Below are 24,255 nucleotides of genomic sequence, written 5' to 3'. Positions count from 1 at the left end.
AAAAAATCAGAATTACTCAATTAAATGAAATATCTCTTCAGAAAAGCCATCAACACTTCTCTCATTGAATTATGATAAGGTCTGATGTTGGAAAATAAGGCAAGGTCGGTCTAAGTGCAAAGGCCATATTTGATGGTCACAGAAGTTTACGTTTAATTCTATAAAGTTAACAAAGACCACATAATAGGAAAGGCTAAATATGGGCATTTTCTGAGTGAAAAACATTTCTAAATAATTTCATTTTCAGAGAAGTGATTACCAGTCTGAAAGACCCAGTTTACTTCTTGTTAAACGATAGACTTCAGAATCCACATGTCTGGGAGAAGTTCATCAAACTTGTGTCAATGGACTCCAGAGTTTCCCATCAGGCTTTTGCAGTCAGGAGCCTTCAAGCCCTGGGTGGCTTTGCTGGAACAGAGGTTCCCAAGTTGCTCTTCTGTTTCTTCATTAGTGATGTCTGGAGTCTGAAGTAGCTGGGTTTGAGCTGTGGATTTCCTATAGCCAGAGTGTTCCCTGACTCTGAAATACTCAACTCTATTTATTTTGCCAAAATCTTTCATAAGCTGTGAAAGATCATTTAACATTTTTGGAACAAGAGAGAGACTGGGAAGAGCTGAAAAGTATAAGTTCAAGGTTGATTTTAAAGAGCAAAACAATGGAAGGGTGATTCTATTTTAAACAAGCAAATAAAAGCAAAGCAAACAAATAAACAAAACAAACACCATGCAAAAAAAGCAGAAAACTACTGAAAACTGAGTAATATTATTTTTTTCATTATAACTTGGGATACATTTGTTAGAAAAAGTGAGTGTCCTATTGGACAGGAATTCTATATTTCAACCATTTCAAGAACATAGCATTCACCAAGGAATTAAGCTCTTTATGAATAATAGTGTATGACTAAGAAAAGACAGGACTACTTCTGTGCTCGGTCAGATCTACCACATTAAGTCCTCAAATACCTCCCATCACAGCTAGATATTACTGCTGGAAAAGACTACTTTAAGGTATCTTGTAACAGTTGCCTGGGCCATCCAATCCCTTAGTGAAATACCTTTCTAAAGAATATCTCTATCTCTTGTACTGTTTCTAAATTTGTTGTTTACATTAAGAAATTTATAATACTGACATTTAACATTTGACAGTGAAATATAATGTCCTTCCGGTTAATTACCCTTCCTACACACAGGGACAAGTACTATAAGATACAGTATATAGAACAGCTGGGACATTTTGTGGGGGTTTTCAAAACCCTAAATCTCCTATGAGTAATGTGAACAACACTTGGTGTGAGAAATACTTTATGACAGTATAGAATGATGTGTTTAATTAAGTGCTGTATACACACACTCCATACTCCCTCACCCCTATTACAGCTTGTGCCTTGCTACTGAATGTGTTTTGTACATTAGGAGAGATTTAACACTTGCAGAACAACTTCAGGTACTCAATGATTTATGGACCAGATCCTGCTGATCCAGTTGAAATAATTGGAGTGACTTCCATTGACTTCAACACAAATTGGATCATGGCCTTCAGCAAGTAATTTCAGTTCAGCAAACCTGCATGGGTTGAAGAAAGGTTTTTGAAACATGTCAAAGTCCCAACAGCTGAAGATTTGCTAAGAAAGCTTTCTGAATCACTTTAATAAGGAGTCTGACTGTACGACCTTTTCCTGAACAACCCCCCTAAATTTATTCAAGTAAAGATGCCAAATAAAGAAGAATAAAAAGGTAAATATTGAAATATGCAGTGGAACAAGTCATGTTGTTAAATTTTATTTTGTTTTGTTTTTTTAAATAACAGATGGTTTCTAGATTTGTGTTAAAAAAAGAAACATCGAAACTGAAAGCACCTACTGAAAGGTGAGTCTCTGTATTGCGTGGTTAAAGAAACAGGAATGACAGGAGTTAGCCAGCCCAAAAACGCAGCCTATAGACAGAAATGAGAGAGGAACAGTCATAGTTTGTACCTTCTGAGCGTCTCACAGCGGCCCTACCTCCCTCCACTGTGTGTCCCTTCCTCATGTTACTCCTTCATGTTTGTTTTCACTTCTTTCTTTCTCCAAGTACCAACTAAAACTGATTTTCAGTTCAACAACCAAAGTAAAACAGAAATTAATAAAAAGTTACTACATGATTAGCATTTTTGTTTAGCTTCCTTTTTACCCTGAAAAGTAAATAAATGCATTTGACCCATTCCTGTTTACTGATCCCCTCTGTCCCTACTGGGACAAAGTCATGCGATGCCCAGTTTTATTCCAGTCATTTGTAGTAACACAAAATGTACCACATGATCCAGACCCACTCCTGGGTCTTTCTGCTTTTACTTAATTCCTATTTTTTTACTGTAAAGTAGACCTATGAAAGAAAGAAAACAACTGTTAAAGCTCCTAAGAAAAACAGGCTATTTTTACAAGATGATCATCCCATTTTGATTACTCTCTTTTGAACAAGAAACAGTGATAAAGATATAGATATTAAAAGTCTTACTCATCAGAAATACCTAAATAATATACCACACTACAAAGTGATTAAATAAAAGACTGTTGCTCCAACTCTAAGTCTTTAAAAGATAGGGAAATGATTCAGCACTGAAGCACTTGACTGGAAAACTCAAACAATTATTCACTGGTTGGCACAAAGGTGGAAATTTTTTTAAACATTATGCCTGAAATAGAATTTGCTTTTTTCCATATTAGATGTAAAGGAAGAAATACACAACCATCTGAATCTTCTAACAGCTCTGTGCTTTAGAATAGTGGGATTGCATTTTCACAGAAAATATTTACTCTATGTAGGACATAACATCCCTGAGAACCATGGAGACTAATTGGCAGCTCTGAAGATCTGCTTAGAAGAAGAATGAGATCTGCTTTGTCAATTTGAAATCAACTTCCCTAAAAAATCAGCTAAGTAGCTACCAACAAAGCATCTGAACTGCCTAAACCTACCTCTGAAATCAGTAGACAGTGGCACCTCAGAGGAACAACAAATCTTATATATCAATCCATCTGTAGCTTGTTGAGTGATGCTATGCACAAGACTGTCTAAACTCTCTGCAATGTGTGTGTTCAATGTAGTATAAAACTGTCTCTTTGAGGTTTGCTGTTGCATTTTTGCTTGTTTTTTTTGTTGTTTATTCAGACATTGTAGAGTTCATTGGCACTATATAGAACAGGATCTAGAGCCCCATGGGTTTTATGTCCGTCCTCTATGCTTTCCTTCCCTCAAAAATATATTCTCAGGGATAGAAATCAAACTCAGCTCTGCTAAAGGATTGCATGAACCAGGATACATAGATCCCATTGTAATCCCCTTTTGTAGACACTGTTACACACTCACCACCCCTCATTCTCCCTGGTATTATACTACTTGTCACAGGCACAGGGAAAATCGGTGCCTGGCATGAGGGGAACAGATAGCTACCTACCCCAGTCAGGCATCCTCAAGGTTGATGCAAAAGACACTGTCAACTTTTCTCTGGCTTACCTGAAACTGGAGCCAGATCTTACTGCCATGTGTTAGACTTATACTCACATCATATGGGGTCCCTTCCTCAGCAAGACTCTTACCCTCACCCAGATTCAGAAGAAAATTATTTTTCTTCCTTGGGGATGGACACAAATGCATTGTGGTAGGAGCAGGGGAAGAATAGGAGCAGGTAATAATAAAGGCAATAAGTCAAGAAAACAGACTAGCTGTAACATACCGAAACACTTTGCTGGTTTTTGAATGTAAAATAACTTCCTGTTCTCAAATGTAAACACTTCACTTTTCCCCCCTCAGAGATGGCCCGAGACTCACAAAACCTCAGGCCATAGTCAAATGACATTCAAGTATGTTCTACCTTATCCATTCCTGCTGCAACTAGCGTGCTTGGTGTGCTCAGCGTGTTCAGGAACAAACAGAGGAAAACCCAAATGGTTCACAGAGAGATCCTGGCAGACCTTGCACAATTCAAACAGGTGTGGATCAAGTACAGAGATCTTATTTTGTTTGAGGGTTCTTGCAGGTAAGATAAATGAGAAGTGGTTTCTCCTCATAACACTGCAAGAGTCCTTCAGAAGATGCATTAAATACTACATTTTTCCTCATATGGGAAGTTGATCTTTGGTGCACTGTACCAGGACTGCATGGACAGCATATTGGAATTGTTATTTCACTCAGGCTGCAGTAAAGAAATCTATGGTCTCCATCATTCAAGACAGCAAAAGACCAGCAAAACATGTTATAAAACATTGCTTCCAAAAGTAAATACAAGTTACATGTAAATAACAAATCCAGTCCAAACAAAGAGGCCTCCTGATAGCTTGGATGATGATTCCAATTTTCTGGTAAATTAGAAGAACAAAGATGAGAAAGCAATGGAGCAACAGTGGCATGTAAAAAATTAGCTTTAACAGATGAATAAAAGGATGAGAAGATGGGATATTATGCCAGTTGTCATTCTTGGCAGGGATAGTTTGACAGTACTGCTGGAAGGACAACAAAACAGAAAGGAATAACAGTTTTCCTTTCAGCTGCTGGGTTTTCATATTTTAGGAGCTCAGGATTTGCCGTGGTGCTTTTGTGCTTCTGATTCTGAGAAATCATAGAAACGGATGGGCTGAGTGCACAAGAGAGACACAGAGGAAGAGTGTAAGCAGCATTTCTTGCACCAGCTTTGATCCTGAAAGCTGGTTTCAGCACGAGTCTTGTGCCCTTAGTGTAACTCAACCTTGGCCTTCCTCATCTTTAATCTCCCCTTCCCCTCTTTCTCTGTTTAATTAGAATCTGTCTTAGCTTGGCTAAACCTCTCTATTTTTGTATTTATTTTTCTAATATATCAATTTCCTTTTGTTTGGTTTTTGGTGTCTTTTTATTGGTTTGGTTTTTGTGGGTTTTACTGTTGTTATTGTTGTTAACCCTGTGACTAGAAAGGCAGCTAATAGTAGTGTGGTGAACATGAATCCAAGCTTGCCAGGTATTGGAGTGGCTGATAAGACTGTGTGCTGTGCTTGTCTTTCTCCAGCAGCAAGGTTACAAATCAGAGTCAACAGTACAAACAGAAGCTTTTTTTTCTCCTTTTTTTTTCGCTATTTTACCCACTCCCTTTGGGTATGTGCTTGTGCTGTTTTATTTTCAAGGGAGTAGGCCCAGATTCCAATAAAAGAGACAAGTACAGCTCCAGCCATCTCAGCTGCTTTTTATTTTATTATTCTCTCCCAAAGGGGGAGTTAATATCATCTTAATACTGTATAAAAAGACACTATCAACCAGGGAATTTTCCACATAAAAATGTTCTGCAGCTAAAAGAAAAGGGGATAATGGATGCTGTTAAAATGAAAGTCTCCTTGAACACTTTACATAACAAGTACTTTATCTGCTTGTCTTCTATATTTTTCATAAAAGATTTAAAAGACTTTAATACAGATTGTTTGCTGTAAGACTTAGATGGCCGCATATCTGCGTACCCATTCCCATGGAGCGTGCAGCCATTCTGAGTTCTGCAATGAGAAGGTCATGACAGCACCTTTGCCCCCAAGCTCCTATGCTCCAAAATGCAAACAATTCCCAGAACACATGCAGTGCCACCCTGCATCCCACATCCAAACTGGTTTGGATACTTATTTTGGTTTCTGAGAGTATTTACATTTGCAATCTTGACAGATACATTTCCGTCTTCTCAGAGGAGAAATACATGACTTCTTCAGCTCCTTAGCTGGAGAAGGTGTTACAACTTGAGACTGTCCTCTACAGAATTGATTATCTCCTCTCAACGTGGGCTGGTGCAGCTGAGCAGGTCCCATTGTATGGTGGCAGCTCATGGGCTAGAAAGGTTGTCATGCACCACTGGTGTCTGCGGTGTTTCAATTCAAAGCTCTGCATTATCTCTAATGGGATAATACCAAAGGGCTCCTTGGGATGAAGGGAAGCGAAATGTGAGGCTGTATCACTGCTGCTTGTGACAGCATGAGGTTTGCCTACTGTGTAAAAACACAGGTTATCAGCTCAAACCTGAAATAGAAAATGCAGATATTTAAGAAAATGTATAATTTATACACAGAAGCTGCTGGAGAAACAGGAAAAAAAACCCTAGCTCTGCTTTTCGTTTGTCTAAGAGATGTAGCATATAATGACATTTCTTCATCTTCCATTTTTTGGAAGGGCAATAGAAACCCACACAACAGTGACTCATCTGTAAAGATTTTTTCAGTTTTGAAATCTACCAGGATGCCTTTCTCAAAGAAGACACTACTTTGTCCTTTGCATAAGGGCCAGCAGCACAAATTGGCAGTACATAAGTAAAAAAACAAGAGTTGAAAAGCAGTAATTTGATACTTTTACATTTTATGTCTACAAATGAATAAAACGTTTTACTCAGTCAAACCAATCCAGTATAAGCTTTTATAGTCCAGTATCCTGTCTCCAGCAATAGCCAAAACTAAATACTGAATGTGTGTAAATATGATTTACATACACAGACACACACACACACACATTGTATATATGCAACATTTGTGAAATTTCCCACATCAGGCATCCCACATGGGTGATGACCTTCAACTTCAACCCTTCCATGTGCAGCGTTGGATCTTTCACCAAAGTATTTGACTGTGAAAATACCAATCACCGAGCATTAATGACATGATCAGCAGACACAAAAGGCAGTGTTGATGTAGCACGCATTAAGATCAGGAAGAGAATAAAGAGAAATTAAAATAATCATATAGTTATAGAAATCAGTATATTTCTAAGGCATTTTCTGATGGAGCTGGTGGACAGGCAAAACCATCCACCAGTTCTTTGTTGCAGGAAATAGGAAAATTCGAGCTGATAGCAAGGATGTTCACAGACTGTACTCAACTGTATATTTCTCTTGCTCTGTTCTGAGGAAAGATGGAGGAACATGTGACTAAACAATGTGTTGAATCAGATGCCAGGAAGAGTTCATTTTTTATGTGCTGCTCCCTTGGCCTTTTTAAATTGTGAAGGGATCCCAGAGGTACCCAGTCATGTAATCTACAGCAGAGAAATTTCTATGAGCCCCAAGACAAAGCTTAAAGCACAAGATGTGAAGATGAACTCATTTCTTTCCAGACTCACAGGGCTATTTCTGGTCAAGCTGTTCTTCTGCAGGCAAGAGCTGTAAAGGATTCAAGGCGCGTGAACTGCTACCTCAACTGCTTATAGCAATACTTGGGGGTTTGTAAGCAGGTGCCTCCGTCCAGGGATGCTAGTCCTTCAAGGATTGCCTCCTTTGTCATCATCTCAGTCCCTGAGAGGGCAAATTGATAAGAGGAGCATGTATTTGTACTAATAAATTTGACTGTTTTTTAAAAAAAGTAGTTTGCAGGTAAGCCAGCATGTGACCTTTCCACTTGAATTGAGTTACTTCCCAAAAAGTCAGAGAATGGAAAATATGCTTTAAATGGGGTCTTAATATTTGTTTTTAAGATGGGATTACCCTGTTACTTGTCTTTGCATAGGATTCCATAGGATTCCACCCCCCTATATCCCCCAGCATATGTGTATCTTAGGACTGTGAGACCTCAGCATTCATGGCAAGTGATCGTCATAAATTGCTTAGAGGGAGTCATGGACTGTTTGCAGTGGTGTCTTCACCTCTGCCAGTCCAGGGTAATTCCTGCTTATGAACATTGCTAAGTTTTAGCTCTGCACCCATATGGGAGAGTAGCTGAGACTGAGCTGTCTGTGCTGCATGGAGCCAACAACTTGCTCAGCCTCCTTATAGAGGCTGGACAAGGATTTAGCATGGTAAGCCTAAAATAATGGAACAGAAGCTGTGCACCTTTATGGAAGATAAATATGGGCAGAGCAAATAATTCATTTCCCTCTAAATTTCTACAAATTGCATGAATAGCCCTTGCTGGATGCAAAACTCTCCAGGCTGCTGTTTGAATACTAAGATAGAAATCTACTTTTCATGGACAGTTGACTATTTTTCTCTACTATATGTTAAAAATGGAACCAACAAAATATATCACAATTCTGGGATTTTTGGGATCCCTTTGTCACTCAGTGAGTGTTGTGGTTAAACCCCAGCTGGCAACTAAACCCAACACAGACACCCACTCACATCCCCAGTTGGATGGGGGAGAGAGTCAGAAGAGTAAAAGTGAGAAAACCTATGGGCTTAGATAAAGATAACTTAGTAGGCAAAGCAAAAGCCACATGTGTAAGCAAAGCAAAGCAAGGAATTCAGTCACCACTTCCCATGGGAAGGCACATGTTCAGCCATCCCCAGAAAAGCTGAGCTGTATCACGTTGTACTGACTTGAGAAGAAAGACACCATCACTCCAACTGTTCCCTCCCCTTCCTCCTTCTTCCGTGAGCTCTCTATGCTGCTCTCTCATGATGCCGTATGGTTTGGGGTATCCCTTGGGTCAATTGGGGTCAGCTGTCCCAGCTATGTCCCCTACCACCTCTTTGTGCACCCCCAACCTCCTCCTGGTGGAGTAATCTGAGAAACATAAAAGGCTTTGACTCCGCTTAAACAGTGCTCAGTGATAACCAAAACATCCCTACATCGTCAGCACTGTTTTCAGCACAAATCCAAACCACAATCCTATACAAACTATGATGAAGAAAATTAGCAGAAGACCACCAGTCAAAACCAGCACAAGAGGTAATTCTTTTATGGGATCTTCAGTTGAGTAAAAAAGCAGCTGCACATGCAGATCTCCTTTCACAGAGCCTCAGCTTAGGGGAACTCAGGGACCACTCAAAAAGTTCACTAAGCTGATTTAAGAGTCACTCTGAAAAAAAGAGAAATCTTTTCAGGTATCTCAAAAGGACCAATCTTAAATCATTGGGCTGTGAACTGTTGGTCCTTTCAGAAACACCAGTGCTCCTTGGGGGCCTTATGGTGAAGGCTTCTTCCTAAACTAAACGTGTTCTGGGTCTTGACAGCACAAGGTCTGCCTGCTGTGCTAAACACAGGTTAGTCATCCAAACTCAAAATAGAAAATGCTGACATTTTGGAAAAGATACAATTTATACACAAAAGCTGGGTTGAAAAATGGTGATGTTTCCATATCTAACCAGAATCTAGTTATCCTAAAAAAAACTGGCAACATCAAGCTACCCAGCTGTGAGAGGCCTCTGACTCATTTTTGTAACACAGAGGATTCTTGTCCTGTGTGTTTTCCATTCAGAGAGAAATATATTTTGTGATTGTACAGGATTATTACAAGTCAAACCATGGTGCTAGAACACATGAACTTGATTTTTTAAAATTTTATAAAAGGTTTTTTTTTCAGAAGCCATATTCAAAATCATTTAAAAATATAATTAAAATGCAAAATTGCACTTAATATAGTTTGTTAGGAAATGTGGAATCCTTCTGCTCTGGTTTAGTTTTTCTCACGAATACGATTTGAATGATAGGTTCCATATGATGAATTTAGATTGACAGTAAGGCATTGAAGTTCTGTTTTATTGTGGTCAGCTCTTCTGTCCAAGTTGTGTTTAAAAGAGTAAGAAACCAGACTGTTCAGATTTTAGCAGAAGGCTCCTGTCTGTATTTTTATATCTTCATCCATGCAGACTCCCATTTTGAAGTCTATCAAACTCGTCAGGGTTTTCTGTCTCCACAGCTGAGATATTTTCTCTTGAAAAAGCCAACAGAAGAACACAGAGACATAGCCTTTCCTTCACTAATAATTTCATTAAAAATTTAGTTCTGACAATAAAAAAGATATAGATATAATGGTGAAATTAAGCTTATTTTTTAGTCTCATGTGATATATGAGCAATTACAATTCAAATCTCCAAAGGTATAAATACTTGTAAACCTGACTATCAAGAGGTCTCTCACTTTGGCAGTGCTCTTGTAAAAGTTGAGTACTATTTATTAGGTGGTTGATGTGATGTATGCCTTATTTGTAATCAAGTAGGTAGAGAAAAATAAATTGAACCATGTGATTTTTAAAGGCACGTGGGACAAAAAAAGGGGATAGAAAAATGTAAAATATTCTATATGTTTAAATACATATTAATATTTTATTTTTAATAATTGTTGTCCAGTTTTTTGTTATTGCAATTTCTCTCTGGGTTTGTTTTTTTTTCATTTCCAGGTTGAAAAAGTGGAATGGGAAAGAGAAAAGCAACGGTGATGATGAAAAGCAATAAATGGAAAAATCACTGCTTTTTGTTAACCACTTCCATTGAAAATAGAGAAAATTAAATTGAAAACATTTCTAACCTCAGATGATAATTTTTCAAGGAAAAGAGTGCACCCAACAATCTACTAATGCAAAAAGTGCCTCTAGCTCTGTGTCTTTATTGTTATTGGATTATATTCAGATGTTGATTTGTTCCATCAAAACTGTCCAGTTAAACAGCTTGGGGAAATCAGGAAATGGAAGGGAAAAGTACAAACCCCAGCCTAGAACATAAAAACTGTGCCATCATATAAACTTATTTTAAAAGATCAGTCAAAAAGAAAGATGGGGAGAGTGGAAAAATTAGCTCAATCACCTTTTAAAACTTACGATTTCATCAAAATGAGAAAAATAATACTCTATTAGCAGTAGAGATATGTATTGTAGGCTTGTCTACCTATCTAAGCATTGCCCATCACTGGCTGAGGACAACATATTTCAGAAACATCCATCTGAAAAAAAGAAAATTTACTTTGCTTTCTTTCAAAATCCAAAATGATTAACATACTTTTTACTGATTCCATTCCCAGTCTCTTCTTTACAGCACTCTTCAGCACAGTTATGTTCATCTAAAGGAAACAGTGATTAGTTAAAATAACTGTTTTAAAATTGCATTATCATAATGCATTCATAAAGCTACCAGAGGAACTGAGTTCTAGAGCAACTTCCAAATAAAATAAAAACTCCCTGATTCAACTATTTTTCAGAAGATGCCTGATTTTGTATTCCTGACTTGTCCTTTGGCATAGCTGCATATGCCAGAAAGCAATTAGTACAATGAATTGTACCGTTTTCTTTAGTTATGTGCTAAATTCAAATATTTCCTTTAAAGCTTTCTGACAAGGAAATCATACTTCAAATATTTATTTATTACCTCACAATTTTAAAGAATACTGCAGTTCTGAAATTTTAAATATTTGGACTGATTAAGTAACCAACAGGCACTGGTGATATATGCTCCCATACTCACAGAATTCTCACTTCTCCATTGTGCCTATGGCATTGGTACTGACAAGCCAAATCTTGTCTTTTTTAGTTGAATTAAGATTATAATCTTCTGGGGGCCGTGTTTTTCTTGTATGTTCATACAATACCTCTATAAATACAGCTTTGATCTCCTACGTGTTACCAGAATTCAAATAAATTCCCTATTACACATTTATCACATTTATCTGGGGGAAAAAAAACAAACAAATAGAAAAGCTATGTTTGTATGATATAATACAAACTTTACCTTTCTCTCTCAGAATAATAATCTCAGAATAAAAACAACTCCAGGTTCAGTGACCCAGGGAATCAGTGTGTAACGCGTTTTAACTATGATTCCAAGTTGCAGATAGAAGGACATAAATAATGTAGGCATGCACTGCCCATTGATTTAGGCATTTTTAGAAACACATTTTTCTGAAAACAAACAAACAAAAAACCCCCAAACAAGTCAACAACTTGTGGGGAAACATTTCTGTACAGGGAATGCTTCCTAAAAAATGCATTGGTGATGATTTTACCAGGAACAAAACTTATGTGGAATTTTCAAATAGCCCTTGCTGTGGATGGGAAAATAGTACAAGTCTCAGGGAGCTGATGCTGTGTTTCTGCTTGGAGGTTGTTATGCCCAAAATCATTTTTGTGGGCAAAGAGGAAACACTCCTTATTCATAAAGCCAAGTATTCATAGGTTATATAAGAGAAATCTTAATGGCCTCATCTAAGAATTAGTCTTAATTTAGATCTAATTATTATTAAAAAGAAAGAACACTTTATGATTAAAAAGTCTCAACAATAATAATAATAAAGTTAATATTGTTATACATACACTTTTCAATTTCTACCCTTTTTCCTGGAGTTATAGTCACCATTCCACTTCCTGCTTGGTCCTTAGCTCTGTAACCAGGATGCACCTGCCGTCATTTTTTCATGTTTGCTAAAATTCTTTTACACTTTGTTTTTTCTTCGTTTGTCTATAATTCCATGTTACAATTGAATTTATTATGGCAGTTTTTCTCTGTGCTATGTAGTATTTTCCTTTTTCCTCTTTTTTACTTCTAAGACCAGCATGGCCCACCTCTAACTCTGCTTTTCTTTAATTGGGAGTTGGTGGGTTGTGTATAGAAGTGGGATTTCTAGAGTCAAACTTGTGCCAAGCCTGTGCCAAACCTTATACTGTTACCCTTGTACATGCTATCTGCTATAACACCAGGTCTGCAGTCCTACACTATTAGAGTCAGAAATACCTTGCTCTGCAAAGAAAAACTACTTATTCATATTATGAAAATATGATTCTACCATACAGTAATGAAAAACAAACCACAGAAAATTAGCCATAGCCACTTGGTCGGAAGAAAAAATACTTTTTCTATGATAAGTTAACACAACATTATCCTGACAAGTTCCTGAGACCTTGCAAATTCAGTAGAGAACCTGTGGCTGTTACTAGCAAAAGCAGTGCCAGATTTCTGGGATACAGGTTTCCAAGTGTTTCAGCATTCAGTCTGTGCATCTCACTGCTCTTGGTCTGTTCTGCCTTTTTCTTGCTCCCATGAAACAGAAATGCATTGTTGTTCCATTATCTCCCCCACTGAAACGCTTTGTAGGTCACATCACTTTCTAAAGGTTAAGCACAAAGTCACTTGAATTAAAATGGTGTGATATACTCTAGTTGAGTGTCTTCCCAGTTAAAATACATCCCTGCACAAAATGAACTGAGAATTTCTCTGCCGTCATATATCCTGATTCTGAAACTTAACAATTAGCTATTCATTTTTAAGCTATGCTTTTCATCTTTATTTTAACATTGCCTTAAATTTGACATGAAAGGTTTTAATGAAGGTGTGAAATACTTGGCGGTTAAATGTAGCATATGCTGTAACACCTGTTAATTTCAACTGTTCATTTTAAGCTGTTACTTTATTCTTGGCATTTAGTCTAATTCACACTGTGATTCTTAGTTTGAAAGAAAAAAAATATCCAAGCTGCTTATATATTCCCTTCTACAGCAACTTTTACTTAATATTTTGTATTTCTACCATTTTTTTTAACATTGTGCATTTGTATGGAAAGAGTGTTAAAAACAGGATTGCAACCTCATGCCTCAAAAGATTAAACTACAAGATGAGAAAACATGGAAGTTAATGTTCAAAGGTTCATCTTGGATTTTCCTAAGAAAGCTTGGATAAGCTCAAATCATTGGGGCCTCCTGGCAGTCTCCATACATTTAAATTTGATCTAAACATAGGGCCGATTTTAAAGCTCAAATACGGCCAACCCAGAAATCTGACTTTTTGCATTAAAATGATTATATTAGCAATAAGTATGTGATTAAACTAAAGTATATAGGGCTTTGTCTTTATTTTAGGGCGATGATGAGCACTGTGCTCCTTGCAGTGTTAATCCCAGTGGTAGTCAGTGGCAGTTGGATTAGTTATGCCAAGAAATCTGGGACTGTTCCAGTCAAAAATCAGTGAACATTCAAATAAAGTTGTGATCCAATATTCAATGCTGATTCATAAGGATACTTCAACTGCATTTTACACAGTAGCCTAAATACATCTTTTCCCTGTATATCAAGTACTTCATTATTCTGTGAGTATAATGCCAAAAGAAGTACCACTGTTAAAATAGGCTCTATAATTATGTGTGAATATGGCTGTAAGGTGACACTGTATCATACAGAGCTGCTAGACCTTAAATACATAAATAGCATCATAATAGAGTCCTCCTCGATGTCACTATCACTTTCTACATTCCACAGCTGCAACATCTAGGGCATTAACAATCTGAAATTCCATGTGTTTCTTTCCATTTCTCAAATTTCAGGGACATTTCCAGCTCCTTGATTAAAGGAATCAGTATATACTAGCTGTTGAGACTAGAGCCCAGAATGGTAACATATAGGTACGGAAAAAGTCTCAGTAAAATAGGGTTGAAGAAGAACTTGTGTCAATCCTCTCACTCCAAGGAAAAAGCAAGTCCTTTAGTTTTATATGTTGAAGACTGGACATGGTATTTGGCCAAGGAAAGTAACCCAGCAAATATTCATGTTTAGTGGACAGGAGGTTCTGTTTCCTCAAGAAAAAAAAACCACAAAAAAATTTCCTTCATGGATTTACTATTTCTTCTTTCTCTCAGTAAGTGGCATATTGCATGTCAGGAACATTTTCTCCTTTTGATTCAGTTGGTTATTTTTTCCTTTGTAGATGGTTAATTTATGCATGAATATGCACATATGTGACTGTCTTAAATTTTCAGGTTTAGAAATATTTGCTGCAGTAAAGTACTTGGCACAAGTGGAGAGACATGGATTTGATGGATGGACCACTCAGTGGATAAGGAATTGGATGGATGGTTGCACTCAAAGAGTTATGGTCAGTGGGTCGATGTCCAAGTCAAGACCAGTGATGAGTGTCGTCCTCAGCGGTCAGTGCTACATGGACAGTGGGATCCAGTGCAGCCCAGCAAGGTTGTTGATGACACCAGGCTGTGTGGTGTGGTTGATATGCTGGAGGAAAGGGATATCTTCCAGAGGGACCTTGACAGGTACAATGGGACTGTGCAAACCTCATAAAGTTCAACAAAGCCAAGTGCAAGGTCCTGCACCTGGATCGGGACAATCCCAAGCATAAATACAGGCTGGGCAGCAAGTGGATTGGGAACAGCCCTGAAGAAAAGGACTTGGGGGTGTTGACTGATGAGCTCAACATGACCTGGCAGTACCTGCTCACAGCCCAGAAAGCCAGCCATGTCCTGGGCTGATTGAAAAGCAACTTGGCCAGCAGGTCGAGGGAGATGACTGTCTCCCCCTCTACTCTACTCTCATTAGACCTCAACAGGTGTGGGGCCTCCAACATAAGAAGGATGTGAATCTGTTGGAATGAGACCAGAGGAGGCCACAAAAATCATCTAAGGGCTGGTGCATTTAATGATTTTATGATTCTACTCTAGGTATAACTAGTTCTGGCCTAGCACTTTTCAAAGAACTCTTTTGGAAATCAGGAGCTGCAAAAGGTTCAGTTACATTTTAGAAACAAAAGAAGTGTTTAAATGTTGAACACTAGCTTTGTTTGAAGCTGCGGTCTATCCTGAAAGATGAGCTCTTTGAAAATTGTGACCCTGGATGTTGATTTACCCTGAAAACAAAAATTAAACACCAGAATATGAAGTCCACCATGCAAATCAAATTCCTCAAATGTCCCAAACTACCGTAATGACTCTCCTTTTAAAATAACCACAATTCCAGTCTAATGATAGGTCTCACAAATCATAGTTCTCAGATTTCATTACTAATGAAATTTGTCGTCTAGGTTTGGCAGCTGTGATTGCCACGCAAATGTGAGCCACTAATTAGATTGATTGTCTATTTGATGCCTGCTGATTAGCTTATGAAAACCCTCTGTATTCCTGACTTCATGATAAAATGTTCCTGACTCCATGATTGCTGATTGATGCTCAGAAAATCTGATTACTGTCTTGAATAGCCAAGTAATGGCTCTGTCGACTTTCCAAGGATACAGATATTCACCTGACAAGGGTGATAGGGTAGGGTCTTACATTTAGTGTTTGCTATCACATGTTTAAAATTCTTTTAATTAGAATGTTTAAGATATTTCTTTGAGCTATGAATGGTAGGTGTTTAGATGGGAGTCTAAGATCTGCAGGGAAACCATCAGGTACCTACTTTTTGACTTTGAAGTTGGAACCAGTCCAGAAGATTCAGGAACTACCGCAAGCAGATTCTCTGATTTGCAATTACAGTGAAAGATACACCTAGTGACACACCATTCAGCAATCAGGTTATTTATGGCAGAGAACAGAATGTTACTTGAGTTTTTAGAACCGTTTTCCATTGCGAGTTCAAAGAGAAGAGGTAATGCCTTATGAGGTTCAAAGACCTTAAAATTATTGGCAAGGGCTGTTAGAAACTCCACAAATTTACTATTTCATGATATTTAGATGCTACACTAATTTGTGAAACTGAATATGCTACCCTTGGACATATATTTTCATGTGTGTCTTATGAGTTCATAAGTTAGTTTTTCACCAGTTCCTGTAATTGTGAGGTGTTGTTTGATGTTGCAGCTTACAGAGGAAGCAGTGATTTGGTCCAATGGACGTTTATTAATAGTCAAGGGAACTGAAATCTCAACTTCACATACAATGTTCACCTGGGGGTACTGAAATTGATGTTGTTTCTTTTGCTGTGTGTTAGGCACACATTCACATTGAGGTAAAATCGTGTTACGCTGATATTTATATTAACAACAAATACAATCTGATAATGATAATATGATTGCTTAAAGCTTATAAATCTCAGCGTTACTCTTCAGAAAACAAGGTGACTTATGACATTGTGTTTATTAAAAGTCTGATCCTGATATGTTTGGCAGAAGTAATCTTACCCACCAACCAGATACTGTCCCAGACAACTTCCACTACTGGGAATAACAGGTATCCTAAAAGTATCACACACTGAGGGTGGTAGGACTGGAGGAATGAGAGTGCAGAGATAAGGAACTGAGTTTCTCCCTCTGGAAATGGCTCAGCCATTGATCAATTGTGTAAACCTGGTCCAGTTTAAATTTCAGTGTCTTCATTTCCCATGTGTCAAATTGGATACACTTGGTGAAACACTATGAATAAGAGTTGCTATGTAATCACTAACCAACTTTACTGCTTTGATACTTGCCACCAACATAATACTGTATGGCTTCAGTGTATTGTGAAAAAATAATATCTTGTTAAAAGATAGTTGCATGGTACTTTTATGGCTTAAAGACTGTCAGTGACTATTAAATTATACTGAAAAGTGTACTTGGTTGATATTAGTGACATTTTCTTTGACTTTATTGGATTTATTTTAAGAGCCATTAACTTCAAGAAAATGAATAAAGTCGCAAGATTATATTATTCATTACAATACTGTATAAACTATTATATGCAAATTAATTATCATACCAAAGATCATGGAGTTGAAGTGGTGCAACCTTTGAAATAAATCCATTGCAATAATCTTGTTAATAGCAAAACACATTTCAAGTCCTTATTGGCCTTTTAACACTTTATTGTATATGTGTTATGACTATTGAATGAAAAATGTGTTGATATTTGGATTTTATTACGAGAGCCAGATATGTGTAAAGCCCAAGACACTTTAAAAAGGCTGATTACGTACATTGATTGATGATTGGCTTCAGAATAGTTTTTCTTCCTAAGATGAGAAAAGTGATGGTTTTGACCCTGCTTGTTCAATCAAAATGTTAATGCAACAGAAAGCATGGCTGCCTGCAGATTCAACATGCCAGGAGAGAATCTAAATTATGCACTGTTTGTCTCTAATGAATGTTTATGAATAAAATTGTCATCCACTCCCATCCTCTCTGCCAGTGCTGAGACCCAAATATATTTTTGTCATGTTACAATCAAAAGATTTTGAGGGAAAAAGGAATTGGTTTTAGTATTTAGTATTTCACTTGAACTGGAATTATTTCTATCCTTTCAAATACTATTTTCTGTAAGAGGTTTGGGTAAAATAAATGCATGTGGTTGGAATGCCTTCTGCAAACAATTAAAAAAAAATATTGCTCAAAATATACCTATTGAGTTTTCCACAGGATACAGAATACTTCAAAAGTTACTTAAGACTTCTTCAGGTTCCTTTTTGTATCATTCCTTTTCTTGCCTTTTTCCCTGCTGCTATTTACAGATGAGTTAATGTGACTGTAAATCTTGTCCTCTCAGGAAAAGAAGTTTTAACTTTCCAACTGAAACATCTGTGAAGATGGAAGATAGTCTTTTAATCAAGACAGGAAGCAGAGTGAAGAAGTTAGAAATTACCAGGAATATAGAAAAAGTGTCTCATATAGTAAACATTAGTTGATGACAGATTTTTATCTTTCCAGCAACACTGGGAGATGTCATTTCTGATGATTTTATTTGATGTCACTATTTTCTGTATTTGGCCATGATTTTGCACTTTTCCCACTACGTAACATTTGTACTTTTCTTTCTAGGCCCCACAGGAGAGTATGAAATCAAACTTACAGACTATTATGAGGAACATCTAATTACCCAGGCCACAGATTCCTTTGGGTGGAATTTCAGGTATAGATGCTTTGACTATATTTTTTTCATAAGCAATAAATATATCTTTTAACAGTCCAGTATATACATCTAAATAAACCAAATTTGATCATACCAACATTTAAGCCTCTGTTGTCCTACAGAGAGGTGGAACAGTAAAGTAACCTGATGCACCCACAGACCAACAATGCTCATAGTAGGAGATGCCCGCTGGAGTCTCCACGTGGTCTGAAGCCATTACAGCCATACGTACATATGCCCAGAGAGCTCAAGGGTAGGACAAACGTGAGAAAGGAGAGATGGTGATGACTACCTGGCCCATCACAGTGATCCCAGCTAGACAGGTGACTGCAAATGGCATCTCCTACCAGCTTCTTTCCATCTAAAAGTAGTGACCCAAAACCACCCAGCACGACTGTCACACCACTGATCATCTCAAACAACCCCAATTTGGGAGCTACAAGGAAACCACAGGCAGCACAAGTCATAGCTCCCCTTTCAACACACCTGGTTCAGAAATCATTTCCGTTCAGCTTCATTCAGTGTAGACAAATCTACCTCATGAAGAGAGCTTGAAACAGAACAAAGAAATACATAGATCTCCAGGAGAAAACTGCCGTATTTGGCAGAGTCTCTTGACAAGAGCTAGTCAAGATTTTTCCGGTGTAACACGTTGCCAGAAGAAAATGCCAATTTAGCAACACCTAAATGATTTCAAGAATGTACCAATTTAATTTAAAACTTGGATGGGAAAATTACCAAAATGAGACATTTTGATAAGGTCAAAACATTTCATTTTGACATTTATTTTATGTTATCATTTAATATATAGTAAAAATAAAAAAGATGAAGCAACTTTTTCAATTTTATCAGAAGACCAGATTTCTACCTTATCAAAATGCTGCTTCAGAGTAGTTGAAACAAAGTTTTATGAAACTTTGTACCTTGCAGGAAAACCTTAGATTTTGACTTTTGTTACCCCTTAGAAATGAAGGCACATTTAAAGTCTGAATTTTGTACGCAAAGAAGTTCCATTTGGAAGACAGTTCTAACATAATGTTCACCTTTTGATCTCGTAATGTATTATTTCTGAATCATATGAACTGCTGAACAGCTCCTGACAGCAGATGATGAGGTTGCATTAGACTTAAAGGATGGAATTCAGTTTTTGATTAAGCTACCTAGAGTTGACATCTCAAACCAAATCCCCCCAAAATGTGTGGAATTAAAATGTAAATATTAATAAATAAATAATAAGAATATTAGACTTCAGGATTCTCAAAAAGAAAGAATCCCATATGGTTACTGGGATCAGTGATAAGTAGCTATACGTACCAAAATCATAATGTGGTTTGAAACGTAGTACAAAAGCAGTCATTTAATTTGGAATTGTCAGAAATTTCTATAGGTAGTGGTTAACTACATCAGGTACCTTCTTTGAGAATGCTAACTTAATTTTATAATGCACAAGGATTTTAAATCAATGCATTATCAAATGCATTGATACAGATCTGTGAAACAATACTAAAATTTTGAAATGTTAGCAACATTCAGGCTATTGCTTTCTTATAATGCAATTAATAAAGTTAAAAGTTTCAACCAGACAGAATATTTCCTTTGAACTAACATTGTTATTGCATTTGAATTTTTCTTTATTTCTAAATTTATTAACATGTTGCAGTAAAAATGCAGGCTGCAAAATAGGAGATCAGAGTCTGTAGTTCAGCACAATGTGTGCCGGTCATCATGATGATGAGCTCCTTGGAAATTATTGTCCATTATTTTTCTTGTTTGCACAGTGGTGATCTTGGAAGCATGGCTCTGCAATATATCCTCCATAAATCTGCACGTGTTCCTCAAGCTTGCATATAGATATAACAGCTCTTATTTCAAAAGCAGTATTGTCTTCCCTATTGTAAAACACAGGTTCTTAAGGCTTTTATCCTCTGGAGGTTTGTAAGGAAAGAAAAAGAAGACAGGAGATATTTTATTTTATTTTTGATTTTCCTTCTTTTTGTTTTTCCCCCCTGAACTGTGAGAGGAATGCTGCCGGGTACTCTGGGCATCTACAGCACCAAAGATCAAGTAACTCAGTCGAGGGCTACAGGTACAACAGATGTAAGGAATTTTTTTCCTCAGAAGTGAAGTATCCAGTGAAAAATCCCAGTGCCTGTTCCGGCTCACTGACATTCCCAGGAGACCATGGGAGACTATTTCATGTAAAACAAACCACTGCATGATTCATTGCATTGCTTCATTTCAAGTAGAGGAAAACATGCTTTCTGATTTCTCAGCAATCCATGACCTTAAGTTCAAGCAGCAACAAAGTAATAAACCCACTTTGTTTCGTTTCTGCCAAGCTCTATCTTTGTGGTTTATTTTTTGCCACCTAAATCTTTTGTGGTTTGTACTGCAGACAGCAGAGCTGGGGTGATACATCATGTAAAATCATATGGAGATGCTCGTGATGTCCAGTCACACCTCACTGGGTACAGCACACTCTGTTAGGAGGAGAAGGAGGTGGTGTATGACAAATTCTATGTCTATATCACTATATGCATGCATGAACAGATAGAATTGGGGGATTCGTCTGATGCTTTTTGAGTCAGCAGCTGTTTGGATAAATATTTTTTTTTCCCTCTAAGGGGAGCAAAATCACTGTGGAAAGGAGAAAAGCCAACAACAAAACAAAATAACAAGCAATTCATACTATTCTTGAGCTGGAGAGTTAACCAGGAGATAGGAGTGCACTACATTTTTCTCCTTCTGAAGGATCACATGGAATGGAAATAAGATAGACTGGAAAAAATGAAAGATAATCTGGTTTAAATTGTTGATTCTCCTCATGAACATTCAGCAGTAGTGTATATATATATGTATATATATATACACACACATATATTAATTGCAATGGTTACCTTGCTACTCCTGATGAGTTATTTGTTAAGAGCCAAGAATATGCTAATACAAGATTCCAAACCTCTGACCCTCTGTTACATAGTATTTGTCTCATCTTGTAAATTCGATCTAATATATTTGCATTGGAGCTGGTGGTATTTTTTGACTACTTTGTACAAGTACAGATGACTGATGTTATAACAAGAGGGGACCTCAAGACCCTTGAGTCTAGGACATTAACAGAAATCTTACTGCTATAAGTCTAAGTAATGGTGTAGGATTTTGTGCCAAATTGCTCTCTGTCATTTGTTTACAAAAGAAAAAAAACACTGACAGCAAAAGGTATAAAAAATTTCCTTCCTCATTACTTTCAACATTTCTTCTTTTAAGCTCAGAGAAGTCCCTCCCTGACATAGCTAAAGATTATATTCCCATCACCACATAGCTCTCGTTAAATTTGTTTCTAATTTCTTCCTGTATACACACAAATCTCTCTCGCATGAGCTTCTCGACAGAATGGTCTGGGCTGACTGGCTAAGCTGGGTTCTGCTGTCTCTTGAGCTGACAGCTCACCATGAAGACAGCAGACAGACCTGATAGCACCCAGAAGTACAGCTGGGATCTTTCATGATGAATTGGGAAAGAATGGTAGTTGACATCTGTATCAGTGAACTTCAGGCTCTTCAAGTTGGCAGGTACCCATGCTCAAATCCTAGCTGCCCTCACACACCACCATCAGTCTTCTTTATATAAGAATTCTATATAATCGGACTTCCAAGAAAACCTGCCGGGGACAGCCCACATGGAGGTGCTCTAGACGTGAATCCAGGTTTGTTGCAGAAGTCAAAAAGTTCAGCAGTAAATTCATCCACAAAGATCCTCAGTTTGCAATTGAGACACAGAATATGCCCCCAGAATAACAAAGGAGTGAACAAAAATGGGCAACCCCATTAATACCCAAAATAAGGGTATTTGAGTATGGTCCTGCAGTATAGAAACTCACATAAACAGAGAGAGGTTAATTTGGCTGGTAAAGCCTGAGAACCTCTGGAATGAACACATATGATTAAAAGGATTCAAAGGTCACATTTGTTGTCTTGGTTATTGTTTTCTCTTTGAAGGGCAAAAAGAAAGAGAGTTTAGGGCAACTTGAAACCTTGCTGTAGAAGCTTGATCCTATCTACTGTTAGATAAAGCAAAATAAATGAACATAAAAAAGGAGAGAAAAGAGCAGCAAAGATAAAAAAGCAGGTTCTGTGACTGGGGATAATATCTGATCCTGATTTTGCTGTGGGAGATGCAGAGCATGCACACCGAGGTCTGACACACTCAGTGGGTTGCTGGGCTGTACAAACAGGTGCTTCCTTCTACTTTGATACCGGGTTAGCAGCACTGGAAAAGGTGAATTTGATTCTAACAAAACAAAGACTATTAGCTGAAAGGTAATAACTGAAAGAATAGGTGAATAGAAATACATGGCTGAAGGAAAACTGTGGAAAAGGGGAGTTTTGTGTTATAGTTGATATTCAAAGTTTATCACAACCAACAGGTGTTGTAGCACCTAGTTCCCTTTCTCTGTCCTTTTGCAGTCAGAACGCATTTCATGACCTGCCTCATGAGGTCAGAGTGGTATTGTGGAAGGTCCCAGAAATCTGGGAGACAATAACAGCAGTGATGATAATAAAAGTTGATTCTTCCAGCTTGATTCTGTCTCAGTAACTCACAAAGATAGTCAAAAGCAGGATACCAATCTCACCTTATTATAGTCAAGTGAATTTCAATTTAAAAACTTCTGTTAAAAAATGTCCCCACTTGTAGAAGCTTTCAGTTCATTACTGTACCTATGACATTACCAGGGGCTTGGATGACTTCTGATGATAATTCTCTTCCTCTGAATGACTCGTTTATTCGGTATGATTTTATAAATAGTTTCTCTCCACACAACCTACAGCCTAATCTAGAATTTCATGTCTTTAGGTACCCTAAGGGTTAATCACCAGTGCAAAAAGTTAGCTTGAAAAGGTGCATTCAGGTGATCTGATGCTAGTATAGGGCATCTAATCAGAAGAATGGATGAACTATTTGCAGAGGTCTTGCAGCAACAAAAGGTCTATAGCCCTGCTTGCACTGCTTTCTGTGCCAGCATCATATTTGAGTTCACTCACCTCGGAGCTGTTTGGATGGGAAGGATGATGAGCTTTGAGAAAACCCAGTGTTCAGCTCCAATAGTTGGGAAAGTTTTCTGTGCCTCAACCTTTGCACTTGCTGCTAACGAAAGGGGAGGAGAAGCACAGTTTTAACAGCAAGTAAAGTTCAAATGCACAGAACTCACTTGGAGCAGGGAGGGCCCTTTCTCTCCAGGAAAAGCAGAAGGGTTTTGCTGTTCAATCAGGGAAATAATCTCTCACTTTGTAAGGGAGAATTAGAGTCTTTTTCAGGCTTGTCTTGCAGACAGAGAAGCTTTTATCGCTGTGAATTTGCATGTGAACATTTGGGCTAAGGACTTAAGGTCAATACAGGTTGTTAATATTATTCACTTCCCACCCTGGAATGCCACTGGCTATTAAGGCTGCTTTGCTTGAAGAACTGATCTAGCCACTTAGGTGGACTAGCTGGCCACTTGGGTTTCTGACAGCATTATTACCAAGTAGATTGGCACTAGAATAAGGATTAAATATAGCAAGACTGTTCTCTGATCCAATAGGAGAAAGAAAGGAACAAGAGGTCAAAGCACTCCGTATTCTGAAAAGGGGAAAAAAATGGGGTAGAAGGACAAATTAAATCTGTATGCCACCTGTAATAGGACTTTGTAAATGAGAGGTATGAACGTCAGTGTAGAAATACATGGCATGTCAGATGACACTGGATATTGTTCATGAATACACGGTTAAGCACTACCTTTTGTCAGACTAAAATAAACTTCTTGTTATGCACAAAAATGGATTTTTGTGCATAGGTGTTTACAAGCATCTTTTAAGAAGTGGCTCTTCTGGTCTTTTGTAGAGTAAGAAGAGAGATAAATTGTGACAGTTAGCATTCACAAGGAAAAAAGAGAGGTTAGAATGAAGTTGAATTGACATGCTTGATTTTTATTTTAGCTATCTTTACAACTG

At 37.6% G+C, this 24,255-nt stretch overlaps 1 long non-coding RNA gene across 1 annotated transcript; it reads right to left on the bottom strand.

Moving 5' to 3' along the window:
- Window positions 1-316: 316 nt before the first annotated feature.
- On the bottom strand, window positions 317-1,932 carry LOC113970795. The gene is made up of 3 exons (XR_003535336.1): window positions 1,860-1,932; window positions 1,464-1,562; window positions 317-408 (listed from the first exon to the last, which is right to left on the bottom strand). It is a non-coding gene; the product is annotated as an uncharacterized LOC113970795 (long non-coding RNA).
- Window positions 1,933-24,255: the final 22,323 nt, after the last annotated feature.

Source organism: Neopelma chrysocephalum, unplaced genomic scaffold, assembly GCF_003984885.1.
Source record: "Neopelma chrysocephalum unplaced genomic scaffold, ASM398488v2 Primary Assembly neopelma1_80, whole genome shotgun sequence".
Taxonomy (NCBI): Eukaryota; Metazoa; Chordata; class Aves; order Passeriformes; family Pipridae; genus Neopelma; species Neopelma chrysocephalum.
Note: the sequence above shows the minus strand (reverse complement) of the source record. Positions and strands in the feature narration are given on the sequence as shown.